This window comes from Dreissena polymorpha, chromosome 7, assembly GCF_020536995.1.
Source record: "Dreissena polymorpha isolate Duluth1 chromosome 7, UMN_Dpol_1.0, whole genome shotgun sequence".
Classification (NCBI taxonomy): domain Eukaryota; kingdom Metazoa; phylum Mollusca; class Bivalvia; order Myida; family Dreissenidae; genus Dreissena; species Dreissena polymorpha.
In genome coordinates this window covers 41,775,904-41,781,414 of record NC_068361.1, presented here as the reverse complement: position 1 = coordinate 41,781,414, position 5,511 = coordinate 41,775,904, and the positions used below count along the sequence as shown (strand labels likewise).

Sequence of the window (5,511 nt, the reverse complement as noted above, 5' to 3'; positions counted from 1 at the left end):
ATTTAAGTGTCTTATCATATGCAGAAAGTATAATTCTGTGTGTAAGTTTTTTTTTTAATGAATACGATAAATCCAATTCTAAGTCTTTTAGTTGCATATTGAATACAAAAAGACAGAATGCTTAGTCTTTATCAAATCATTAAGGTAGCGCACCCCTAATGATTTCCCGCGATTTATTTTACGATCATTGCCGATCTTCAATCATCGGTTATGTCCGAGAGATGCCTTTTATTTTTTTCAAACTTCGAATTTTTATATAGGTTTACGTAATTCCTTTAGAATACATTATTTTCACAATAAATATTGACTTTGATCCAAATTTCATCTGAAAAAAAATACGATTTCGCGATTTCTTCAAAGATCGACGAGCCTTTTTACCTGTTTACTTATGGATATCTAATTTAAACTTGCACAAATGTGAAGTTGTCGTGGCCGAGTGGTTAAGGCGATGGACCACAATTTTTTTGGGATCTTCCCGCGTAGGTTCGAATCCTGCCGACAACGCATACTTTTTGCGACGCGTTTTATTTGTTTTCTAACGTAATTTGATTTAATATAGCATATAATCTATGTTTATTATTAAATATGTTGAAATTTTTATGCACATCCTTCAATTTTTTAAAATTAAAACAACGTTATGGCTTAATTGGGTGATTTACTGCTGAAAATACGAATGATGCATGTTGCATCTTTATTTTTATTTCAAAAAGTAAACGGTAAATCTGTCTATTTCTTGGTATTGTTGCTGTATATAGTGTTTCTATAAAAACTACGTTTAAAATATAACTTAAATGATACTGTTTTGAATTTTATGACACTTTGTTTTTAACCGACCCATTTTTTACTTGGCTGAAATCACTTACATTTCATGGCGCTCTTCTATAGATACAAATTTGTAAAAAATAAATGTCTGTAAAAGAATACTTATTTCATCTTGTTTAAACTTTAAACTCCTTTACTGCATCTGTACACACCAATTGCATGCCCATATTTGGAAATTTGAATGAATTATGGAACTTTTATATACCCCAGGGGTGAAAATAAACTGGACAAAAGCCGAGCGTGGGGGTGGTTTTGAAAAAATCGGTATATTTTTTTAAAACGCATGGAAAGCCTTCCTACAAATTTGCATGTAGTTCAGTGAAATGATGCTGATTAAGAAAATAATTAATAAGATTATATTTGGATATGTGCTCATTATGGGTGCGCTACCTTAATTGACGATTTTAATTATTCCATTGATCACATCTCAGAGGCTTAGCATGTGTGTTAAGTTATTAGATATGAGCATTCCAATTTTTGCGGTGTAAGCCTTGGTTTAAAGGCCCTACATATCCAATGTAAAACTTTAAGTGGAGGTACACATTCCAAAGACATTGTATTACACACAAACACTACATTAACAATTTATATGTAAATGGTTGCAAATTCCTTATTAAAATCACATGGTTATTATTTCCGTATGAAATTTCTGAAGTAATATTTTACACATGATAAATGAAAATTATGTTTCAGTTATTTTTTCCAAAAGAATCAAATTAAAAGCTCATTTAATACTATTTGAACATAGGGTCTTCAATAAAGTAAACAAATCATAAAATAAAATATATATTTAACAATATTTGTTGTATGATAGGTATTCAATTAAGTCAACAAATCATAAAATAAAACATATATTATTACAATACATGTACTTGTAACATGATATTTACTTGGTGTAAATTAGATCAATAAATCAGTAAACGACTACATATACATTAATCAGGTTGCTATCAATTAAATTAGCATCCAATGAACATATTTACAATAACAGTACTTAGTTACCAGACAAAAGACAGCTAAATTTATAGAATATTTGTACAACTGTCAAAAACATCAGCACTATAATACCTGGTAAACAGTGAATAAGGAAATCTGAAATATTTAGTAAACTGCAACAGCATTAAAATAGAGGGTTTACTGTCAAAAACATCAGCACTATAATACCTGGTAAACAGTGAATAAGGAAATCTGAAATATTTAGTAAACTGCAACAGCATTAAAATAGAGGGTTTACTGTCAAAAACATCAGCACTATAATACCTGGTAAACAGTGAATAAGGAAATCTGAAATATTTAGTAAACTGCAACAGCATTAAAATAGAGGGTTTACTGTCAAAAACATCAGCACTATAATACCTGGTAAACAGTGAATAAGGAAATCTGAAATATTTAGTAAACTGCAACAGCATTAAAATAGAGGGTTTACTGTCAAAAACATCAGCACTATAATACCTGGTAAACAGTGAATAAGGAAATCTGAAATATTTAGTAAACTGCAACAGCATTAAAATAGAGGGTTTACTGTCAAAAACATCAGCACTATAATACCTGGTAAACAGTGAATAAGGAAATCTGAAATATTTAGTTAACTGCAACATCATTAAAATAGAGGGTTTACTGTCAAAAACATCAGCACTATAATACCTGGTAAACAGTGAATAAGGAAATCTGAAATATTTAGTAAACTGCAACATCATTAAAATAGAGGGTTTACAGTCAATAAGCAGCTTAAAATGCAATTTCGTTCCAATAAAAATATGCTTGTCTGCAAATTATTAACAATTGTGTATTAAATTCAAGTTATAATAAAAGTGTTAAACATTAAAATATAAACACTTCCAATCAGAATTCGTGCATTCATCCCAATCATAAATGGACTCCTTTTTACACATGTATGATAACTTCCCCATGGCAGCAACAATACATATACATGTAGAAGCTTAGATAAAGCCAACATACTATCACTGAAACAAAACCAGGGTAAATACAATGATGTAATGTTCATATCAGACTGTATGAAACAGGATAAAATGTGGTGGATACAGAAATTACATAAACAAAAACGAACAATCTTTAGAGAAAATGTAGATATACGGCTCTATACTGATGGATCTCTAGAAGGCTGGGTGCTGTTTGCGAAGGTGTACATATTGGTAGTAGATGGTCAGACACAGAAAGGCTGTTTCACATAAACAGCCTGGAGTTAAAAGCAATCATATTTGGTTTGAAGTCGTTAAGGATGTAATAAAAAGAAAAACGTGTTCAAGTTATTTTCTGATAATTCCATAGCAGTAAGCAACATCACCAATATGGGTGTTATTAAATCTGAACAATGCAATTTAATAGCTGTCGAAATTAGGAATTGGTGTATAGAAAGCAACATGTGTTTAACAAGTTCCCATGTTGCAGGGTTATTAAATTCTGAAGCAGACAAAGATTCTAGAAATTGTAATGATAAATTGGAATGGAAATAACATTCCAAAAATGTTGCAAACATATGTAATATATGAGGAAACAAGACACTGACCTGTTCGCAACGAGGTTAAATGCGCAAATATCGTGTTGCTGTTCCTGAAAACCTGATCCAGAAGCACAACCCATAGATGCATTTTCTTGTAATTGGAATACATAGAATTGTGTTTATTTATTCCCTCCTTTCAGTTGGTTGGTACGATGCATCCAGAAAGTCAGACAGGATCAGGCAACAGGCATTGTGATCGCGCTGTTATGGCCAACTCAGACATGGTTCCCACGGTTGATGGTAATTCTGGTGGATATACCAATTATAATCTCGAAAGGAACAAACTACTTCAACGTCCATATCAAGACACGGAACACCCACTGTGGAAACAACTCAAGCTGATTGTATACAAAGTGTCTGGGAAAGTTTTAAAAAAAACAAGGAACAGTCTACCAACATACTTATGTGTTCCTGAAACATAGGAACAAAGAAACAGTATCAGGTATTCATATCAAGATGGTTTTGTAACTGTAGTGAAAGGCAAATCAATACATTTTCTCCAAATGTGGCAGAAGTGATTGAATTTTTATCTAATCAGTTTAACAATGGACAGTTTAAACACAGCCAAAGGTGCATTGTCTTCTCTTGGTATTAATTATGAAGGATTCAGAATCGGATCACTTCCTTTTATTATACGATACATGAAAGGAATTTTCACTTTGAAGCCACCTAAACCAACATATACAGCTTAATGGGATGTTCAACCAGTGCTTAAATATTTTAGAAAACTTTCACCAGTAAAACACTTCAAGTTAAAGGACTTAACTATGAAGCTTGCAATGCTTGTTGCCTTAACGAATACTGGGCGAGTTCAGTCGTTACATTTTTTTTAACTGTTGAAAATATAAAGAAGTTAAGAAACGAGTTTGTTGTTCAGTTCTCTAGTTCATTGAAACAAAACAGGCCTATTTTAAAAGAATATTTGTGACGCACAAGTAGTGCAAGAAACGCCAATGGTTGTAAACAGTTGTTTATTAGTTATGTTAAGCCTAACGATGCAGTAAGTAAGGACACCATATCACGATGGATATCATGACGAGAGCTGGAATAGATGTTCAGGAATTTGGAGCTCACAGTGTAAGGTGTGCAGCAGTGTCTACAGCTCATGCAAATCATGTACCAATATCAACAATTCTTGACAAGGCAGGGTGGTCGAATGAAATAATTCTATTGTAAGAAGATAAAAAGCAGAGAAACTTTTCAAGATGATGTCTTGGGATAGAGAATTCTGATTAATAGGAAAAAAGGTATTCCAGTGTTTATCACATTATTGCTTTGGAATCTTATTTAAGAACGACAGAAATTCATTAGACGAAATACAACTTTAAAATTAAACGAGACGTCACTTGGTTAACTTGACGTTTAATTTAAATTCTATGAGTTATAGAATTGATAGAGGGCTTAAATCCACCCATCCTCCCTACAAACCAACTTCAAGAAAGTTTCAAATATGAAAACTTGACGATATTGTTCAAAGATATTACTTTCATTTTTCAACTTAGAAAATAAGTCTTGTTTAATTTTTTAATTAAACAAGAATTCCTGAAACATAGCACATCATCCTATATCAATCGGAAATTAAGAAATATGTATCAAGGGTTTTGCGAGCAAGTAAATGCTCGGATGTAAATATTGTTGCTGATTGGCTAGACGTTTATTAATGCTCTTGTTTTAATTAACGTTATCATAACATCATTACAATTTTCGAGACTGAATGACTTTTTCATTCGGATGCTAAGGTTACATGTATATTTATGTTGATGTTTTTTGTTATGTTTGTTACTTTTCATTTAATTGTTACGATCGCTTCGTTTTCGTTTTAGCGAAAAGGAACAATTCACCGACTTCGTTACATACGAAAAATAGTACATGCACACGTTCCGACGTGTTTCATCCTTATTCAAGTTATTCAAATAATTTAAAATAATTTGCAACATGATTTGCAGAATAATAGCAAAATACTGTAATTTGACCCCTATCTTGCCGCTCAAAATCGCATAGTAAATGTTTTAAATCACAACGTTCAACGATATTACAGCCCTTAAAAACTCGGCATTCTTTCGCAACTTACAAGACAATTATTTATCATTTAAAAAAACGTACCTATTAATAAATACATTTGAAAAGTATGTTATCTCAAAACTTAATACAACCAGATTCAATTTGTT

General features: G+C 31.7%; 1 non-coding gene across 1 annotated transcript; it reads left to right on the top strand.

Annotated features, from left to right (window-relative positions):
• Nucleotides 1–422: 422 nt before the first annotated feature.
• Trnac-aca (transfer RNA cysteine (anticodon ACA)) lies at nucleotides 423–504 on the top strand. The gene has a single exon. It is a non-coding gene; the product is annotated as a tRNA-Cys (tRNA).
• Nucleotides 505–5,511: the final 5,007 nt, after the last annotated feature.